This window comes from Podarcis liolepis (genome assembly GCF_965112155.1).
Source record: "Podarcis liolepis genome assembly, chromosome: 3".
Classification (NCBI taxonomy): Eukaryota; Metazoa; Chordata; class Lepidosauria; order Squamata; family Lacertidae; genus Podarcis; species Podarcis liolepis.
Window position 1 is genome coordinate 119,212,969 of NC_139557.1, and position 22,257 is coordinate 119,235,225.

General features: G+C 44.4%; 1 protein-coding gene and 1 long non-coding RNA gene across 9 annotated transcripts in view; one reads left to right on the top strand and one right to left on the bottom strand.

Annotated features, from left to right (window-relative positions):
- LOC310702806 (gallinacin-5-like) overlaps nt 1–22,257 on the top strand; it is an 80,516-nt gene that overhangs the window by 21,200 nt on the left and 37,059 nt on the right. Inside the window, exons 1-3 of one of the 6 annotated variants that reach the window (XR_014523620.1) lie at nt 7,984–8,994; nt 10,347–10,479; nt 11,643–11,802. The exons of 4 other annotated variants lie outside the window; for them this stretch is intronic. The gene's annotated coding sequence lies outside the window, so the exon portion shown is untranslated. Of the gene's footprint in view, nt 1–7,983; nt 8,995–10,346; nt 10,480–11,642; nt 11,803–17,560; nt 17,744–22,257 lie in introns of those variants that run through there. One more of the 6 variants, XR_014523621.1, reaches the window with a different exon arrangement.
- Nucleotides 767–21,784, bottom strand: LOC310702884. Of its 3 annotated transcripts, none has more exons than XR_014523744.1 (4): nt 21,279–21,784; nt 14,521–14,650; nt 2,222–2,351; nt 767–943 (listed from the first exon to the last, which is right to left on the bottom strand). It is a non-coding gene; the product is annotated as an uncharacterized lncRNA (long non-coding RNA). The 3 variants fall into 3 exon arrangements; XR_014523746.1 differs by lacking the exon at nt 21,279–21,784 and adding an exon at nt 20,713–20,884; XR_014523745.1 differs by lacking the exons at nt 14,521–14,650; nt 21,279–21,784 and adding an exon at nt 20,713–20,884.

Below are 22,257 nucleotides of genomic sequence, written 5' to 3' on the forward strand. Positions count from 1 at the left end.
AAAGAGAAAAACAACTACCAAACTTTTAGAAGACATCTGAAGGCAGCCTTGTTTAGGGAAGTTTTTAATGTTTAATAGGTTATTGTAATTTAATATTCTGTTGGAAGCCACCCAGAGTAGCTGTGGAAACCCAGTCAGATGGGTCTGGTATAAATAATAAATTATTGTTATTGTTTTATTGTTATTGTTTGTATTTTCTTATCTCACCAGACTGGATGCCATGGGATGCTAGGATGAAGAATTCTTCTTCGTAAGCACATGTGCATGCAATTATGCCTAATATACTGTAATGAGTGAGCTAGTTTCTGTAAAAGCCTGGGCTACTTCCCATCCTGTAATCCTGTAGCTGGAGGGGCCTAGAATCTATAAGAAGAAGCTTCCAGATCTGGTCTGGTCTGTTCAATAATCCCAAAATTCAGACACCTGTGGGTTTTGAAGGATGGCTTTATTTCAACTGGCATACTTTTTAAAAGATTGCCACTCAGGTTGGTTACCATTTAAATGGAAGCAGAACTGAACTTCTTCTCCCTCTCATTCCACCCCCCCCCCCCATATTTTGTCACTCTTCATTTTCCACATTGTGGCCCAGTCCTACTCACTAGACTGTATAGAGATCCTCATCCCCTTTTAGTCTTCCTTTCTAATGACGTTTTGGGCCTCTCCACAAACCATGCCTGCTGACACCTCCTTCTCATGGACGTAAGGTGCCATTTTAGCTTCACTAGCAAGAACACTCATGCTTAGAAATGAAAAACAGAGGGAAAAAGGCTTTTGGATCTGCTTTTATTGCAAGGCACAAGCTCAGGTAAGCCTTGAAAATGTTGCTTTTTCAATCTGGATGCTTTGGAGAAGAAGTCCCTAGCTGGGGATCAAGTGGGATCCAGCGGTTCTCAAAGAGAGGGAGCATCTTCCACTTTTCAAAGGCATCTATCATTCCTCCTTCCTAAAACATAGAAACCAGCAACAAAAAGACAACAGTTAACTCAGTTTCATAGCAAAGTGTTTGAGACACAAAAATACAAAGCAAGGCATGTTGGACCACAAGAAAGATTTCATGATAATAAGCCATTGGGTAGGGATAGGTCTGTTTCAGTTTCGCATTTTCTCTATGAATTACATAGATTCCCCTTTCGATGAGAATTAAATGCAGTGTCTCAGACACCCCTACCCCTGGGGGACTTTCTTTTCTAGGTACAATTAAATATGTCACAGAATAGTGAGTGAGCTTGCAAGGATTCCAATATTCTCCTGCAGACTGGATGTTATGCACGACAGGGATTTGTTGCCTTTGTGGCCCTAAGGAAGAGTTCAGGGTTAACAGGATGCTTGCTCACAATTTTGTGACAATGTTTTGAGAAACACGGGAGAACTGGCACCCTAGGGTTCATTCCGCCCAGTTGCTAATTTCTCTGTATGCACCCAAGACAAAAGTCTACTGCCTCAGGTTCTTTCTTTAAAAGATAAAATAATAATGAATCTGCTTGGAACTGAAAGTGGGAGATTTGCATGGAATGTATGGGATGTGAAACTGAGGTAATCTTAAATGGTGGAGGACAGGACACCACACAGAGTAAGAGCCCAGCATCTGTTAAAGCTGCAGAATAGACATCCCTTAGGCACTGAGATAAACAATGGATGAAGCTGCACAACAAATTAAATGTGCCCATCTGGTGTGGTTTAGGGATTTGGCAAAGGAGATCTGGCATAAGCTCAGAGGGCAAAGGGGCCAAAGACAGCTGGACCAGCCATAAGGCAGGTGAGGACCCTGCTTCTGCTGGCAGAAGCCCCCCAGACAACAAACACATTGGTGCCCCTCCTGCCCCGCTGGTTCTGCCTGTGGCGAAAGAACTCAGCACCATCTTGCTTAAAATGGGCAACAATGGTAGTGCCGCTTTTGTGCCTGCAATCAACAGGGTATGGTGTGTGTCAGCGGCAGATCAGGCCATGGAAGGAGGAGCAGGTAGATGAGCTTAGGAGCCTTGCCGGCAGAATGGCCATGCAGCAATTACCATTTTGCATCAAGCAGTAAAATGGGATGTGCCACGCTTGGCTGATTCTGGCAAAGGTATTTTTATTTTTATTTTTGCAATGGAGCAATTGAGCTTGCAGGCAAAGGATGATCAGTTTAGGGGACGCTGCATTGGGTACTTAAAATGATCAATCCAGGGGGTAATGGGAGAGGGGTAGGAGGTGTAATTCTCTTTTGGTAAGCTGAAATTACCTTCTGCAACAGTAAGGCATAAAGTAGCACCTTCCAATTCTTTCATAATTATTGGGACAACGTTTACGGTAGCAAAGACCTTTGGCTTGACCGCATTCAGCAGCATCGGTAGGTCCCTCATCTGCTGATCCTGTGCAAAGAGAGAAACAAACATAAGTGTGGAGAAGGAAGTTAATTCACAAATGGATGAAAGAGAGGAACAACTCCATAACCCTTTGAACAAGAGAGGTTCTGTGAGGCTCTGGGTGCTGTGGGATCCCAACTCCTACCCCCACCCCCACCTCTGCCACTGGCCATTGGTGTTTACCACCCTTTCTACATTCACAAGAAGAAATGGTAGATGTGCTTCTCCAGATATTTGCACATGAGTGGAGGGTGTCAGTCCACGAAACACGACAGCAAGAAGTGAGGCACACATGGCTTATAAGTTATAGAGAAACTAAAGCCTGGAACTAAAGCCATCAGAGCCCCTAGGACTACCCAGAATAAAAGGCTCTATATTACATCAAGAATATTTTCCCCAATAATTAGAAACTTTATACCCCAAATTTATTGGCAGACCTGTGGAAGAGACAAATCAAAATTTTATTTTGTAAAACATATGCCATAAATTTGCATAGAATTCCATAAAATCTAACCAAACTGAGAAAAGAAGAGGCTGCTTTTGTTTTTCCTTACCAGTTTTACATGCGATGCCATTTTCCATATATTTAAAAAAAGGTAAAGGACTGTTTTGACAGTTAATTCCAGTTGCAGACAACTCTGGGAGCCGGCGTTTGACCACAGACAGCTTCCGGGTCACGTGGCCAGCATGACTAAGCTGTTTACCTTCCCGCCAGAGCGGTAGCTATTTATCTACTTGACTTTGATGTGCTTTCGAATTGCTAGGTTGGCAGGAGCTGCGACCGAGCAATGGGAGCTCACCCCGTCGTGGGGATTCAAACCGCCAACCTTCTGATCAGCAAGCCCAAGAGGCTCAGTGGTGTAAACCACAGGGCCACCCACGTCCTTTTTTCCTTATATTACTGTGCCATAATGAAGTCAACATGTGAACATTAAAGCACAGCTGTCCTCTGAAAGTCAGCTCTCCCTCCAAGTAATGTGTTTAAAAAATGTACCTGAAAAAGTGTAATTTCATGACAATAGCATAAAAATATAGGTTATAATAGGGGAAATTGCATAGAAGTTATGGGCATAATGGGAGAAATTGAGCAACACAGTGCATATTTTCCCTAGTAGACATACTTTGGTAGGCAATTTTGTCAGATATATACATTTTAATGCAAATAATTACCACAAATGATATTACCACTAAAGAAACGTCTCTAGCAAGAAAAGTGAGCTTCCTTTGCAAGGCTACAGAACAGCAACTGTACTCCTCTCCCTCTTCCACCCCATAATAGGCTGGCATGTGTCCCTCTGTCTTCTTCCTCTCCATCCCTTACCTGGGGAAGCCAGGAGCAGCAACGAGAGAACTGCCAAGCACAGGTGAAGGATCTTCATGGCTCAGGATGAATTGTGGTGGCAAAGCCAGGCAAAGCCAGCTTTTCAGTCAAATGGAGCCCCAAAGCTTGCCAAGAGAGGGCTGGGAGGGAGAAGCAGATTGCATAAATGTAATTTTTTGGGGACGTTGTGACTTAGGCTGACGTGGACAAGAATGTTGCCAAAATCACGTGCCTCTGGAAAGGCACTCCTGCATTCGGTCAGTCATAGCAGTTTCCACAGAAGTAAGATCACAAACATTCAGATGTGCTGTATTCATGTTTCAGAGCGAGATAGCTTGAAACAAATGAAACATTTATGCTGAGCATGCAATGCCCCACATAGGCAGTGCTAGGGGGAAGTATCCCCCAGGTAAATGACTCACCCCTCACCTGTCCCCATTGCATTGCTGAACCTTTGCAATTAGCTGAAGGAAGGACACTTTTCACATGCTCACCTCCCACAATGATTATTCTTAGTAGTAATCAGTGCTCCCCCCCCCCAATGTTTAGGGTTACTCTCATTTTCCTACTCATATTGAAATACTGCTCCTCAATATGGCCAAACTTAGATTCACAAAATGTTTAGGGGTATGCGTACCCCTGCATCCCCCCAGGAAATAGCACTGGTAGTAGTAATAGCTTCAAACAGTTCTTAAAAAAAAATAAAGATTCAATTCCATCCTTTTTCTCAAACACCTTTTTCTAACTAGACTCAATGCAACTTACAAAAATATTTTCAAACATGAGGGGCTCTGCTTCTCTGCTTGCTCCACATGCCATGTCCACTCTGCACCCCATAATAATTGGCCAACCTGTCCTTTCCTTTGTCCTTTCCACCCTAGGAGATGACTAAGCCCCCTTTCCGCCTTCCCAACCCTGTTTCTGAAGCTGCTTCACTCTTCTGTCCTGAGCTCCATGGAGTCACTGTTATTTTTGGCTAAAGATCATGGGTGATGGGATCTCCAGATCAGAAACATCCAAAGGCCTATGAGTTAACCTTCTCTGCTTTGAGATTTCATTTCATTTCATGCTCAGGCCTGGTGCTTTCATGCGCAAGGTGCTTGGAACTGAATGTGGGACATTTTGCATGGAATACATGGAACCTAATCCTCAGCTAACGGACGCAGGTGGCGCTGTGGTCTAAACCACTGAGCCTTGGACTTGCCCGTTACAAGGTGAGCTCCCGTTGCTTGGTCTCTGCTGCTGCAAACCTAGCAGTTTGAAAGCACGTCAAAGTGCAAGTAGATAAATAGGTACCACTCCGGCGGGAAGGTAAACGGTGTTTCCGTGCACTGCTCTGATTTCACCAGAAGCAGGTTGGTCATGCTGGCCACATGACGCAAAAAAACTGTCTGCGGACAAACGTAGGCTCCCTCAACCAGTAAAGCAAGATGAACGCCGCAACTCCAGAGTTGTCTGTGACTGGACTTAACTGTCAAGGGTCCTTTACCTTTTAATCCTCAGCTATTCAAACAAGATGGAGGGGAGAAGATCACACTGAGCAAATGTCAGCATGGGTGCAGCCAAGATTTATTTTAGGGGGGTCGGCGATGAAGTTGTGCCTCCGTTTCTTCCTCTTATGAATGAACTTTCCTTTTACTTGTGGACCATGGTATTTGTTCTTCCTAAACACAGGATATGGCCTATCACAAACTGATTGTATCTGCCTCCCTTTCGTTTGTCCTGCTGTCTTCACTGACATTGGGAGCTGTCCACCACTGTATAATTGTTGCAGAAGGGAACTTCAGCTTAGCAAAGGAGAATCAAACAAGTGTCCAGAGGAAAGTATTATTTCTTCTCCCCGCACCATGCCCCTCTTGTGGCATTTTTGGGATCAATCATTTTCAGGAGCCTCTGATCTGAGTAGCTTTAGGCTACCACCCTAAATGGACATCCCTTCTCGGATTTAGGCATAGGGAGCCAGTGAACTGAGAAAATAGTTTCATTACTGTCAGAGCTGCTTCCAGGTCCCAGCTCACAGAGGACCACGCTAGCCGGCAGTACTGTACAAAAGTCTTTATTGTGTTACAGTTTCCATTTCCAAGCCGCAGCGCGCAGCTCTACGTCTTAGAAGCTAGACCGGCGAAGCTCCGTCTGAGTCTCCGCCTCCTGTACACCAACTTAATACTCTAGCCTTACTCCACCTCTTCCGTCTTTCCTTCCTCCTCTGGGTCCCTCTGCCCCCCCGTGGTCTCTTCCTTCCTGGACTCTTCTGACGCTGACCCCCCCCGGACTCTTCTCCCTCCTTGCGGCGGGCTTTAGGACCTGGCTCCCTATCCGGGCTGCTTACTGTGCCGCCTTCCTGTGCATTTGAACTTGGCGCGCGCGCCCAGCCTTCAAGCTTCCTCTTGACCGTTTCCTCGCTCCCCGATGGAGGTGTGGCCAATCCTGACTCATGCCCTCCTGCTTGCGGCGAGCCGCCTGATCCCGATACCTGGGACCCCTCCCCCCTACTGCGCTCTGGTGGGGAAGCTGGTCCCGATTTCCAACTGCTGCTCTCTGAGTCCCCTCTGGTCCCTTCTTCCTGGGGTGTCCCCCTAGGCGCCCCCTTGCTCTGACCACTGGCGCCCCTTTCTGTGAATCTTCCGATTCACTGGAAAGACTCAGAGATCTCGGGCCGCTGTCATCGCTCATATTTCCTTCGGATTCCTCCCCCTCGCTCTCCCTCTTCCTCCCTTTCCTGTGCCTCTGCTCCTGAACCCCTGACAATTACGTAAAACTTTTATGATGCCTCCTAACATGAACCATAGGTTTCTTTACAAGTTGATGATTATTTATCTGATTCCAGTTTAACCTCCTTTAATATAGCATTTTTCTACTATATCCATTTGAGTTTTCCATTAAACCTTTATTATTTCCTCCATTATGTAAAAACTGCATCAATACAAACTCATCTCTCCTCCCTGCCTCTTCCCTCCATTCTGTGTCTTAGAGCCATTCTGTTCCGTCAGAAACAGAAATAAGCAGTTGTCATAATTAGGTTTTTCATTAATTAAACAACCACTGGCAGTACAAAGTATCTCTAATGCAACCTTTTTATTACACACAATGTCATTTTGATAGAGCCGTGAGTACTAGCTACCTGTTCCATTGGTTACACAAAGCATCAATTACTTAAGTGGTCCCTGAATACATCGTCCTTTGATTGCAAGCTTAACTGGTTGCGCAGCCAGTTGTTTCCATACTTTGTCCATTGCAAAAGACACCTATGGCAGAATCAGCTTAGGGTGGCACATCCCTTATTCCCCCAAATGGCTGTGAACTTTTCCAAAATCAGTGCTGATGATACTGGTGCTTCTCCTCCACTGGCAGAAGCAGCTGGGCAGGAGGGGCACCCATGGGCATTGTGCCTGGTTGGGGGCTTCTGCCACCTGGAGCAGCGTCCTCACCTGCCTCAAGGCTCTGTGATCAGCCCTGTCTTTGGTTGCTTTGCTCTGTGAGGTTTTGCCAATTCTTCTTGGTCGAGTTCTTCAATCACATGGTATTTGATTGTTTAGATTAATATGCAGTTTCATCTATTGTTTATCTCAGTGGAAAGGGATTACCATAACTGTCCATCCTAAAACTTCAATATCTGCTGGACATTTGCTCAGTGTGATCTTCTCCCCTCCATCTTGTTTGAATAGCTGAGGATTAAAAGGTAAAGGACCCTTGACAGTTAAGTCCAGTCGCGGACGACCCTGGAGTTGCTGAGCTCACCTTGCTTTACTGGCTGAAGGAGCCTACATTTGTCCGCAGACAGTTTTTCAATGTCATGTGGCCAGCATGACTAAGCCGCTTCTGGCGAAATCAGAACAGGGCACGGAAACACCTTTTACCTTCCCGCAGGAGCGTTACCTATTTATCTACTTGCATTTTTTGGTGTGCTTTCGAACTGCTAGGTTGCCAGGAGCTGGGACCGAACAACGGGAGCTCACCATGTAACGAGGATTTGAACTGCCGACATTTTGACTGGCAAGCCCAAGGCTCAGTGGTTTAGACCACAGCGCACCCTCGTCTGTTAGCTGAGGATTAGGTTCCATATATTCCTTGCAAAGGGTTCCACATTCAGTTTCAAGCACCTTGCGAATGAACGCACCAGGCCTGAGCAGGATAGCTCAAATGAAACCTCAAAGCAGAGAAAGTTAACTCATTGGCCTTTGGATGTTTCTGTTCTGGAGATCCCATCACCCCTGATCTTTAGTCACAAATAACAGCGACTCCAAGGAGCGCAGGACAGAAGAGTGAAGCAGCTTCAGAAACAGGGTTGGGAAGGGGGCTTAGTCATCTCCTAGGGTGGAAAGGAGAAAGGAAAGGACAGGTTGGCCAATTATTATGGGGTGCAGAGTGGACATGGCAGGTGTAGCAAGCAGAGAAGCAGAGCCCCTCATGTTTGAAAATATTTTTGTAAGTTGCTTTGAGTCTAGTTAGAAAAAGGTGTCTGAGAAATAGGATGATGATGACTGCAAGAAGGATAAGGAGTAAGATAAGAGAGCATGTGAAGATTGCCCTTCCTTCAAGTAAGCATAGAGTCCATCATTTCACCTTTGAAATCTCCTTGCCCTGCATGTCCCAATCAACCTCTTCAATCAGTGGACTTGAATCTTTCTTTTTCTTTTTGGAAGAACTGTTTGAAGCTATTACTACTACCAGTGCTATTTCCGGGGGGGGGGGGTGCAGGCGTGTGCATACCCCTAAACATTTTGTGAATCTAAGTTTGGCCAGATTGAGGAGCAGTATTTCAACATGAGTAGGGAAATGAGAGTAACCCTAAACATTTTTTAGGGGAGGAAAGCACAGGCTACTACTAAGAATAATCATTGTAGGAGACGAGCATGTGAAAACTGCCCTTCCTTGACATAACCGCAAGGGTCCAGCAATGTTTTGGGGACAGGTGTCATTTACCTGAGGGATACATCCCCCTAGCACTGCCTATGTGGGGCATTGCATCCTCCTCATAAATGTTTCATTTGATTCAAGCTATCTCCCTCTGAAAAATGAATACAGCACATCTGAATGTTTGGGATCTTGTGTGGAAACTGCTATGACTGACAGAATGCAGGAATGCCTTTGCAGAGGCACGTGATTTTGGCAACATTCTCGTCCACGTCAGCCTAAGTCACAACGTCCCCAAAAAATTACATTTATGCAATCTGCTTCTCCCTCCCAGCCCTCTCTTGGCAAGCTTTGGGGCTCCATTTGGTTTAAAAGCTGGCTTTGCCTGGCTTTGTCACCACAATTCATCCTGAGCCATGAAGATCCTTCACCTGTGCTTGGCAGTTCTCTCTTTGCTGCTCCTGGCTTCCCCAGGTAAGGGATGGAGAGGAAGAAGGCAGAGGGACACCTGCCAGCCTATTATGGGGTGGAAGAGGGAGAGGAGTACAGTTGCTCTTCTGTGGCCTTGCAAAGGAAGCTCACTTTTCTTTCTAGAGACGTTTCTTTAGTGGTAATCTCTTTAGTGGGAATTCTTTGCATAAAAAAGTATATATCCAACAAAATTGCCTACCAAAGTGTTTCTATTTGGGAAAATATGACCTGTGTTGCTGAATTTCCCCCATTATGCCCATCATTGCTATGCAATTTCCCCGATTGTAACCTATATTTTCATGCTATTGTCATGGAATTACACTTTTTCAGGTACATTTTTTAAACACATTACTTGGAGGGAGAGCTGCCTTTCAGAGGACGGCTGTGCTTTGATGTTCACATGTTGACTTCATTATTGCAGAGTAATATAAGGAAAAGGGGACGTGGGTGGCCCTGTGGTTTAAACTACTGAGCCTATTGGGCTTGCTGATCAGAAGGTTGGTGGTTTGAATCCCCATGACGGGGTGAGCTCCCATTGCTCAGTCCCTGGTCCTGCCAACCTAGCAATTCGAAAGCACATCAAAGTGCAAGTAGATAAACAGGTACAGCTCTGGCGGTAAGGGAAACGGTGTTTCCGTGTGCTGCTCTGGTTCACCTGAAGCAGCTTAGTCATGCTGGCCACATGACTCGGAAGCTGTCTGTGGTCAAACGCCGGCTCCCAGAGTTGTCTGCAACTGGAATTAACTGTCAAAACAGTCCTTTACCTTTTTATTAATATATGGAAAATGGCATCGCATCTAAAACTGGTAAGGAAAAACAAAAGCAGCCTCTTCTTTTCTCAGTTTTGTTAGATTTTATGTAATTCTATGCAAATTTATGGAATATGTTTTAGAATTTTAACTTTTGATTTGTCTCTTCCACAGGTCTGCCAATAAATTTGGGGTATAAAGTTTCTAATTAGTGGGGAAATGTTTCTTGATGTAATATGGAGCCTTTTATTCTGGGTAGTCTTGGTGGCTCTGATGGCTTCAGTTACAGGCTTTAGTTTCTCTATAACGTATAAGCCATGTGTGCCTCACTTCTTGCTGTCGTGTTTCGTGGACTGACACCCTCCACTCATGTGCAAATATCTGGAGAAGCACATCTACCATTTCTTCTTGTGAATGTAGCAAGGGTGGAAAACACCAGTGGCCAGTGGCAAGGGGTGGGGTGGGGGGTAGGAGTTGGGATGTCACAGCACCCAGAGCGTCACAGAGCCACTCCTGTTCAAAGGGCTGTGGAGTTGTTCCTCTCTTTCATCCTATTGTGATTTAACTTCCTTCTCCCCACTTATGTTTGTTTCTCTCTTTGCACAGGATCTGCACAGAACCAGGAACCAAAGAATACTATGCAATGCCATAGTGCCAATGGTATTTGCTACCCTCTACGTTGTCCCACTAAGCATAAAAGGATTGGAAAGTGTATTTACAATTATTCCTGTTGCCAAAGGTGATTTCAGGTAATTTCAGGTAATTTCAGCTTACCAAAAGAAAATTACACCTCCTACCCCTCTCCCATTACCCCCTGGATTGATCATTGTAAGTACCCAATGCAGAGTCCCCTAAACTGATCATCCTTTGCCTGCAAGCTCAATTGCTCCATTGCAAAAATAAAAATAAAAATACCTATGCCAGAATCAGCCAAGGGTGGCACATCCCATTTTGCCGCTTGATGCAAAATGCTAATTGCTGCTTTGCCATTCTGCCAGCACGGCTCCTAAGCCCATCTTCCTGCTCCTCCTGCCATGGCCTGATCTGCCATTGACACACACCATTCCCTGTTGGTTGCAGGCCCAGAAGCGGCACTACCATTGTTGCCCATTTTAAGCAAGATGGTGCTGAGTTCTTTCGCCACAGGCAGAACCAGCGGGGCAGGAGGGGCACCAATGGGTTTGTTGTCTGAGGGGGTTCTGCCAGCAGAAGCAGGGTCCTCACCTGCCTCATGGCTGGTCCAGCTGTCTTTGGCCCCTTGGCCCTGTGAGCTTATGCCAGTTTGCCTTTGACAAATCCCTAAACCACACCAGATGGGCACATTTAATTTGTTGTGCAGCTTCATCCATTGTTTATCTCAGTGCCTAAGGGATGTCTATTCTGCAGCTTTAACAGATGCTGGGCTCTTACTCTGTGTGTTGTCCTGCTCTCCACCGTCTAAGATTACCTCAGTTTCACATCCCATACATTCCATGCAAATCTCCCACTTTCAACTCCAAGCAGCTTCATTCTTATTTTATCTTTTAAAGAAAGAACCTGAGGCAGTAGACTTTTGTCTTGGGTCTTGGCAGAGAAATTAGCAACTGGACTGAAGGAATCCCAGGGTGCCAGTATCTCTCCTGTTTCTCCTGTAATTAATTGTACCTAAAAAAGAAAGTCCCCCAAGGGTAAGGATGGGCAAGAGATTGGATTCAATTCTCATTGAAAGGTGAATCTATGTAATTCATAGTTACTGGAAATGAAAAACTGAAACAGACCTATCCCTACCCAATGGCTTATTATCATGAAATCTTTCTTGTGGTCCAACATGCCTTGCTTTGTGTTTTTGTGTCTCAAACATGGTCACTTTGCTATGAAACTGAGTTAACTGTTGTCTTTTTGTTGCTGGTTTCTATGTTTTAGACGGGAGGAGTGATAGATGCCTTTGAAAAATGGAAGATGCTCCCTCTCTTTGAGAGCCGCTGGATCCCGCTTCATCCCCAGTTAGGGACTTCTTCTCCAAAGCATCCAGATTGAAAAAGCAACATTTTCAAGGCTTACCTGAGCTTGTGCCTTGCAATAAAAGCAGATCCAAAAGCCTTTTCCCTCTGTTTTTCATTTCTAAGCATGAGTGTTCTTGCTAGTGAAGCCAAAATGGCACCTTACGTCCATGAGAAGGAGGTGTCAGCAAGCATGGTTTGTGGAGAGGCCCAAAATGTCATTAGAAAGTAAGACTAAAAGGGGATGAGGATCTCTCTATACAGTCTAGCGAGTAGGACTGGGCCACAATGTGGAAAATGAAAAGTGGTAAAATATGGAGGGTGGAATGGGAGGGAGAAGAAGTTTCCTTTTAAATAGGAACCAATCTGAGTTGTACTCTTTGAAAAAGTATGCCAGTTGAAATATAGTCATCCTTCCAAATTCACAGGTCTCTGAATTTTGGGGTTAACTGACCAGACCAGATCTGGAAGTTTCCTCTTATAGATTCTAGGCCCCTCCAGCCACAGAATTACAGGATGGGAAGTAGCCCAGGCTTTTACAGAAACTAGCTCCACAAAGCCCACTCATTACAGTATGTTGGGCATAATTGCATGCACATGTGCCTACCAGGAAGAATTCTTCATCCTAGGATCCCATGGCATCCAGCCTGGTGAGATAAGAGAATGCACATCCATTCCTCTCTATGGCAACAGAGCTCACTCTTTTAAGATGTAAATGGTGGGTACTTAGCTGAATGGCTATACATATAACTTAATCCGTTCCGGAAGAGCGTTCCAAAACCAAAGCGTTCCAAAACTAAGGTGCGCTTTCCCATAGAAATGAATGCAAAATGGATCAATCCATTCCAGACTTTTAAAAACAACTCCTAAAACATCAATTTAACATGAATTTTACTATCTAATGAGAGCATTGTTTCATACAGTGAAAACAATCAACAATGTACTGCCAACCCACAATCCATCAATCAGTAGCTGAACTGTGTTCCAAACAGTCAGAAAAACAATTCCAAAAAAGTGCCTCAAAAACAAAAAGGCAAAATAAATAGGAAAAAAAGACAGTCCTCAGCATAACACTCGTAATGCAAGCGTAACACTCAAAATGGAGCAAAACTCCAAGAGAGAGAAGTGTGAGGAGGAGGAAGATGTAAAACAGGATGAAAGCTAAGGTGTACCAGCCTAAACAACAAAGAGATTCAGAGGTCCATGAGAAGGGAGGAACCACACCACTCTAAGGGTGAATCAACAAACGGGGAGAAATGTCGGGAAATCTACTGCTGAGACGTGAAACTGTCATTTTTCCAACTTGGCATACAGCCAGTGTAGCCTTATTGGAGTTCACCGACTGGGTCTGCGTTGCTCCGGGAGAGGAGGAAGGAAGTCAAATGACACCGAGTTGGTTCAAAGAAAGAGTTTATTCTGCTATCTGGATAGCAGAAGGCACTTGCGTAATCAAGTCCACAGCAAGTCCAAAGAAATGGCAAGTTTCATGCAGTGTATATATATCCTCCAGGCATCCTCTCCCCCTTCCCCAGCCACGTCAACTTGTATACACAGGTTGATATCACATATGTTCCTGCTCTGGTACTCTCAACCATAAAAGGATCTTCCTCTTCCTACTCTTGTCTGGGAAGATGTCATAATCTCCGGGAACACGCTTTTGGTGTTTTTCCCGGAAGTTGGTCTTGCGCGTATTTTGTGGTCAGCACATAAGATAAAGTTCTGACGTGTTTTCTTTGTTCCCTTAGAGAGCCAAGGCCATCCCTTGCCGTGACTGATAAAGGAGAGAGCTCGTTTATGTTTTTGCTCAACAGCTCAAGTTTTACGCACTTAAAAGTGCTCTCTTTTGAAAAAACAAAAAGGGGGGGTGAGTCAGTTTTAAACTTACTACACAGAAACCCATTCCTTCATTCCCTCCTCTTCTTTTGCACAGCCTTACGGCTCGTCCCAAGGCACTGGCTGGTATTCTCATGTCAGTGTTATAATTTTCCATATATTTACGAAAAGGTAAAGGACTGTTTTGACAGTTAATTCCAGAGTTGCAGACAACTCTGGGGTTGTGCGCTCATCCCGCTTTACAGGCTGAGGAAGCCGACGTTTGACCACAGACAGCTTCCGGGTCACGTGGCCAGCATGATTAAGCTGCTTCTCGTGAACCAGAGCAGCGCACAGAAACGCCGTTTCCCTTCCCGCCAGAGCAGTACCTATTTATCCACTTGCACTTTGATGTGCTTTTGAATTGCTAGGTTGGCAGGAGCTGGGATCGAGCAATGGGAGCTCACCCCGTCGTGGGGATTCAAACCACCAACCTTCTGGTCGGCAAGCCCAAGAGGCTCAGTGGTTTAAACCACAGGGTCACCCATGTCCTTTTTTCCTTATAATACTGTGCCATAATGAAGACAACATGTGAACATCAAAGAACAGTTGTCCTCTGAAAATCAGCTCTCCCTCCAAGTAATGTGTTTAAAAAATGTACCTGAAAAAGTGTAATTTCATGACAATAGCATGAAAATATAGGTTACAATCGGGGAAATTGCATAGCAGTTTTGGGCATAATGGGGGAAATTCAGCAACACAGTGCATATTTTCCCTAGCAGACACGCTTTGGTAGGCAATTTTGTCGGATATATACATTTTTTATGCAAAGAATTCCCACTAAAGAGATTACCACTAAAGAAACATCTCTAGCAAGAAAAGTGAGCTTCCTTTGCAAGGCCACAGAAGAGCAACTGTACTCCTCTCCCTCCTCCACCCCATAATAGGCTGGCAGGTGTCCCTCTGCCTTCTTCCTCTCCATCCCTTACCTGGGGAAGCCAGGAGCAGCAAAGAGAGAACTGCCAAGCACAGGTGAAGGATCTTCATGGCTCAGGATGAATTGTGGTGGCAAAGCCAGCTTTTCAGTCAAATGGAGCCCCGAAGGTTGCCAAGAGAGGGCTGGGAGGGAGAAGCAGATTCCATAATTTTAATTTCTTTGGGACATTGCGACTTAGGCTGACGTGGACGAGAATGTTGCCAAAATCACGTGCCTCTGGAAAGGCACTCCTGCATTCGGTCAGTCATAGCAGTTTCCACAGAAGTAAGATCACAAACATTCAGATGTGCTGTATTCATGTTTCAGAGCGAGATAGCTTGAATCAAACGAAACATTTATGCTGAGCATGCAATGCCCCATATAGGCAGTGCTAGGGGGAAGTATCCCCCAGGTAAATGACTCACCCCTCACCTGTCCCCATTGCATTGCTGAACCTTTGCAATTAGCTGAAGGACGGACACTTTTCACATGCTTGCCTCCCACAATGATTATTCTTAGTAGTAATCAGTTCTCCCCCCCCCCCTAAAAATGTTTAGGGGTACTTTCATTTTCCTACTCATATTGAAATACTGCTCCTCAATCTGGCCAAACTTAGATTCACAAAATGTTTAGGGGTATGCGCACGCCTGCATCCCCCCAGGAAATAGCACTGGTAGTAGTAATAGCTTCAAACAGTTCTTAAAAAAAAAAAGATTCAAGTCCATCCTTTTTCTCAAACACCTTTTTCTAACTAGACTCAAAGCAATTTTCAAAAATGAGGGGCTCTGCTTCACTGCTTGCTCCACATGTCATGTCCACTCTGCACCCCATAATAATTTGCCAACCTGTCCTTTCCTTTCTCCTTTCCACCCTAGGAGATGACTAAGCCCTCTTTCCCCCTTCCCAACCCTGTTTCTGAAGCTGCTTCACTCTTCTGTCCTGCGCTCCATGGAGTCGCTGTTATTTTTGGCTAAAAATCATGGGTGATGGGATCTCCAGATCAGAAACATCCAAAGGCCTATGAGTTAACTTTCTCTGCTTTGAGGTTTCATTTCATTTCATGCTCAGGCCTGGTGCTTTCATGCGCAAGGTGCTTGGAACTGAATGTGGGACATTTTGCATGGAATACATGGAACCTAATCCTCAGCTAACGGACGCAGCTGGCGCTGTGGTCTAAACCACTGAGCCTTGGACTTGCCAATCAAAATGTTGGGAATTCTAATCCCTGTTACAAGGTGAGCTCCCGTTGCTTGGTCCCTGCTGCTGCCAACCTAGCAGCTCGAAAGCACGTCAAAGTGCAAGTAGATAAATAGGTACCACTCCGGCGGGAAGGTAAACGGTGTTTCCGTGCACTGCTCTGATTTCACCAGAAGCGGGTTGGTCATGCTGGCCACATGACGCAAAAAAACTGTCTGCGGACAAACGTAGGCTCCCTCAACCAGTAAAGCAAGATGAACGCTGCAACTTCAGAGTTGTCTGTGACTGGACTTAACTGTCAAGGGTCCTGTACCTTTTAATCCTCAGCTATTCAAACAAGATGGAGGGGAGAAGATCACACTGAGCAAATGTCCAGCAGATATTGAAGTTTTAGGATGGACAGTTATGATGATCCCTTTCCACTGAGATAAACAATAGATGAAACTGCATATTAATCAAAACAATCAAATACCATGTGATTGAAGAATTCGACCAAGAAGAACTAGCAAAACCTCACAGAGCAAAGCAACCAAAGACAGGGCTGATCCCAGAGCCGAAAAAGCCTTGAGGCAGGTGAGGACGCTGCTCCAGGTGGCAGAAGCCCCCAACCAGGCACAATGCCCATGGGTGCCCCTCCTGCCCTGCTGCTTCTGCCAGTGGAAGAGAAGCACCAGTACCATCAGCACTGATTTTGGGCTGCCATTTGGGGCAAAACGGGAAGTGCCGCCCTAGGCTGATTCTGCCATAGGTGTCGTTTGCAATGGACAACGTATGAAAACAACTGGCTGCACAACCAATTAAGCTTGCAATCAAAGGACGATGTATTCAGGGACCACTTAAGTAATTGATGCTTTGTGTAACTAATGGAACAGGTAACTGGTACTCACTACTCTATGAAAATGACATTCTGTGTAATAAAAAGGTTGCATTAGAGATACGTTGTACTACCAGTGGTTGTTTAATTAATGAAAAACCTAATTAAGACAACTGTAAATCTTGCAGGCTGTATAATTAACCTACATAATGACTATAATGAGTTTTGTTTTGGTTATTTCTGTTTCTGAAGGAATAGAATGGCTCTAAGACATGGATGGGAAGATGGAGGGAGGAGAGATGAGTTTGTATCGATGCAGTTTTTACATAATGGATGAAATAATAAAGATTTAATGGAAAACTCAAATGGATATAGCAGACAAATGCTATATTAAAGGAGGTTAAACTGGAATCAGATAAATGATCATCAACTTGTAAAGAAACCTGTTGTTCATGTTAGCAGGCATCATAAAAGTTTTCCAAGTTTTACGTAATGAAACTATTTTCTCAGTTCACTGGCTCCCTTTGCCTAAATCCGAGAAGGGATGTTCATTTAGGGTGGTAGCCTAAAGCTACTCAGATCAGAGGCTCCTGAAAATGATTGATCCAAAAAATGCTACAAGAGGGGCATGGTGCGGGGAGGAGAAATGATACTTTCCTCTGGACACTTGTTTGATTCTCATTCGCCAAGCAGAAGTTCCCTTCTGCAACAATTATACAGTGGTGGACAGCTCCCAATGTCAGTGAAGACAGCAGGACAAACGAAAGGGAGGCAGATATAATCGGTTTGTAACAGGCCAAATCCTGTGTAGAGGGAGAACAAATACCATGGTCCACAAGTGAAAGGAAAGTTCATTCAGAAGAGCATGAAACGGAGGCACAACTTCATAGGCTCCCCTAAAATAAATCTTGGCTGGACCCTTGCGGTTACCTGAACGAAGAGCACCTTTCACAACAATAATTGGCCAGCCTGTCCTTTTCCTTCTCCTTTCCACCGTAGAGGATGACTAAGCCATTTACTTAATTACTTACTTACTTACTTAAGGTAAAGGGACCACTGACCATTACGTCCAGTCGTGGCCGACTCTGGGGCTGTGGCGCTCATCTCGCTTTATTGGCCGAGGGAGGCGGCATACAGCTTCCGGGTCATGTGGCCAGCATGACTAAGCCTCTTCTGGCAAACCAGAGCAGAGCACGGAAATGCCGTTTACCTTTCCGCCAGAGTGGTACCTATTTATCTACTTTTCTTTGACGTGCTTTAGAAATGCTAGGTTGGCAGGAGCAGGGACCGAGCAATGGGAGCTCATCCCGTTGCAGGGATTCGAACCACCGACCTTCTGATCAGCGAAGCCAAGATAACAAAGAGAAAGAGAACTCAAAGTCTGTTCTGGTAGAGGGTTTAGGCTCATGGTCAGAGGAAGTAGTGTAGCACCCTGCTTGTGGTTAACGCTTAGCTGGAATGAAATATTCAACGCAGCAATAGAGAAATTAAAATAATTATTTATTTGTCAGACAAATAAATGAGAGGCACAGTGGTATATGGTTACCAAGCTCTGGCCTGCCTCCTGCCAGTATGGCCAGCACTTATATTTCCTTAATCCAGCCCCCTTTGCTCCTCCTTTGGCTGCCTCTGTTCAATCAGCCTGGTTGAATTTCCTATTGGCTGATTGCTATATCCAATTCTAAAAGATACACCCATATCCTTCTGTCCTTATATGGAACACAAAGTGCTATATATTGTTACATCTATAAATGACAAATAAGTAGTAATATATCTTACATGTGTCTCAACAAGGAATCTTAATTACCAGCTCACCTCTTGCCTTCCTTGCCCTATTACCTTCTAAAACAAATGGTTAATCTTAAATTTTTATCTTGAACAGATGTCAGAGACCTCGGGTTCATATTCTCATGCATCATCAATGAAATATCTCCTTTTAGAGGTCTTTAAACAAAGGTCTGACAGCCATTTGTCATAAGTGCTCGATTGGCGTCTTCTTGTCTGACAGGGGGCTGGGCTCAATGGCCCCTGTGGTCTATTCCAACTCTAGGACTCTATGATTCTATGAAATAAGAATTTAACATTTCTTTCTTTCTAGATCCTTTGCATAATTACATTTAAGCCAGGATATTTCATACATTGATAGCTTTTTAGAAGGATAAACTTCCTAAAAGTAACAAGGAAGGAACAGTTTACAGCCTCAAAATAAAATAGGGAAAAAAGCCTCTTCCCCTGTTTACACTCCCCCCCTTCTCCAGCCGGTTTGTTTTCCATGTGCTCTTGGCCTTTTGACCTTAGGCTCAAGTTTAAGGCACATGGTTTTATTTTACTGTTTACCAAACTCTTAATTATGTAGGGTCTGTGTAACCTTGGTCTTCAGCCTGTAATTCCAGCTTTTACGACTTTGAGAATTGTTTTCTGCTATCTATCAAAGGGGCCCCTTGTCTAGGAAAACATTGCCAGTGTTCTCTGAACAGCTGGCATGAAACATTTGAAAATCTAAGCCCATTTAATTTAAGAACCTGATCAAGATATAAGCCAATATATGCCTTGATTAAAAATGCAGTCCATATTCAGATGCCACAGTAGAGCTTGAAGGGTTAGAGAGAAAACCCATAGCAGACCTTTGGGACCAGAGTCTTGAGAGAAGCCTAGCCAGAAAGAACAGTACTGAGAGGAAATTTCCCGTATTTTGTTAATTTATTGATAATTCTCACTCACACAATATGCCACCCAAAAAGATAAGAAACCCTGTGAGAAAAACAACTTATGAAAGCTCTGAAGGAGAGGAGAATGGAAATCCCCAGAGTAGACTTTAGAAAATGTAACTAATATCAAACCTGAGGGAGGAGATCCAAAATTCACTGAAGGATTTGTAAAATGGAACTTACAACAAGAATATAAATTGGAATTAGAAAAGATTAGATCTGCACAAGAAATAGAAAGAATTAAAGCTGAGAGCGAAAGACTTAAGGCTGAGAAGGAGAGTGAAAGAATTAGGGCTGAAAGTGAGAGCGAAAGAATGGAATTTCAGTTGGAAATGAGGAAACTGGAATTAGCAGCTATGGAGAATCAAAATAATAGTAATAACACCAGTAGTCCAACTCAAGTGAAGGTAGATTTAAAGCGCTTTCCTGAGTTTAAGGAAAAAGATTGCCTTGAGGCTTTCATTATACCATTTGAAAGAGCTTGTCAAGACTTTCAAGTGAAAGATGAGGAGAAGATGACGATCCTTAGAGCCAGGATTGGTGGGTGATTAGCTGTAATTTATTCTCAAATGTCGGGGACCGATTCCAAAAATTTTGAGATATTTAAGCAACTAATATACACCTGGTTTGGGACTACCTCAGAACAACTGAGAAAGAAATTCAGAAGTGTGACTAAAGTGAGGGAGGAGACATACGCTCAGCTTGGGGCTAAAATCTCAAACTACCTCACAAAATGGTTAGAGCAGGAGAGGGCAGACTCTGTTCCAAAAATCAGAGAAGTGTTTGCTCTGGAACAATTTTATGAAACAATAAACAGCCAATTAAAATATCTTATAAAGGAAAGACACCCTCAATCACTTCAAGAAGCTGCTAACTTAGTTGACCAAATAAACGAAATAAGGGACCATAGGTTTGATGAACCGAGTTTTGGCGGGAAAGTGTGAGGGACTAACAGAAATAAATTCCAACGAGCAAAGGGAAACCCCTCTTCAGAGAAAGACAAGGGAGATAGGCCATTGTCAAAAGGGCAAAATGACAAGGCCCAAGCCAACGCCAGTCTCACTGAGGAGAAAGGGTGGAAAAAGAAACTATACAAATCCCAAAGAAGTTCAATGCTGGGGATGTGGAAAATTTGGCCACAAAAGATTTAATTGTAGATCTGGAGGAGAAAAGTCTGGTAATATAAGCCCTCAGAGAAGAACCTTTTGTATCAAAGAAGCTGAGGAGAACCAAGCTAGTCAGGATAGGCCGAAGCCGGCTGAAGTAGTAGAGGCTAAAGTGGCACATTGCTATGCTATAAAACAAGATAATCTTCTTTTAAAAAATGCTGGCGAAGGTATTTGGATTGATGGGAAGAGATTTCCGGGGTTAAAAAACACCGAGTCTCAAGTCACTATTGTCCACCCAGAGATCATCTGTCCCACCAAAATAATTCCAGGGAAAGTTATGAAATTAAAAGGAATTTCTAAACACCCTGAGGTATTACCAGTTGCAGAAATCCATATTAAATTCCAAGATTGGTCAGGGAAGTGGCAGGTTGCTATTTCTGAGGAGATCCCTACTACTGTGCTGATCGGATGGGATCTCTTAGAGCATGTACAGAGTTCTTTTGTAGTTACTCGCTCCAAGGGGGGTCAACAGTCACTCGATGCTGAGGGGAATGCTACAGAAAGAAAGATGCTGATTTAGTTAATTGTTTTGAGGCAGACAAATCAGATGAAGCCGATATAACATGCTGGGAAGGGAGAGGGGAGCAATTGTGCAATCTACAAGAAATAAAGATAGCTCCTACATTAACCCTTAATCAGCAGGTGGAGGTTAAGCAGATCCTACAAGATTATAAAGACATTTTCAGTAACACTCCAGGTAGAGCTAAAGGAGTTATACATCATATCGACACTGGGGATGCTAAGCCTATTGCTGTCAACCCCTACAGAATAACTGGAGAGTATGTGGGGAAAGTTAGCAATGAGGTAAGGGCGATGCTGAAGGCAGGGATGATAACCCCTTCGGAAAGCCGCTGGGCAGCACCCATAGTGTTATTAGACAAACCTGATGGATCTATTAGATTTTGCCTGGATTATAGGAAGCTGAACCATGTCACTAAAGCGGATGCATATCCAATGCCCCGTTTAGATGACCTGATCGAAGCTATAGGCCAGTGTCATTACATCACCTGCCTAGACTTGACAAAGGGGTACTATCAAGTAGAAATGGACCCTAGGGACCAGGAGAAAACTGCGTTCAGAAGTCCCTTAGGGCTGTTTGAGTTTAAAGTAATGCCCTTTGGCTTAAAGAATGCGCCAGCAACTTTTCAGCGATTGGTGGACAAAATCCTGAACGGATTAGGAGAGTTCACAGTTGCTTATTTGGACGATATGGCTGTGTACAGTCCAACTTGGGAGAGACACAAAGAGCACTTAGGGATAGTGCTACAGCGAATTAAAGAGGCGGGCTTGACCATCAAAGCTAGCAAATGCCAGATAGGGGGCTCGACTATTCAATACCTGGGACACATGGTGGGAGGAGGAGTGATGAAACTTTTAGAGACAAAGGTAGAGGCCATTTCCTACTGGCCTACCCCTACCTCCAAGAAGAAAGTCAGAGCTTTCCTAGGACTAGCCGGTTATTATCGCAAATTTATTCCAAAATTTAGCGAGATAGCAGTGCCTTTATCTGACCTAACCAGAAGAAGGAGCCAGACAAGGTTAACTGGACAGCAGCATGTCAGCGGGCGTTTGACGTCTTAAAAAGCGCCTTGACATCACATCCAGTCCTTGTTGCTCCTGATTATGATCGTGAGTTCACCGTCTTCACCGATGCATCCAATGCCGGGATCGGGGCCGTGCTGTGCCAACAGGGAGAGAAGGACGACCTGCATCCCATCACCTTCATAAGCAAGAAACTACTACCAAGGGAAAGACATTATTCGACCATCGAGAAGGAATGCCTTGCCATCGTGTGGGCATTACAGAAACTGAAGCCGTACATCTGGGGCCAAACTTTCACTTTATGTACTGACCATTTACCC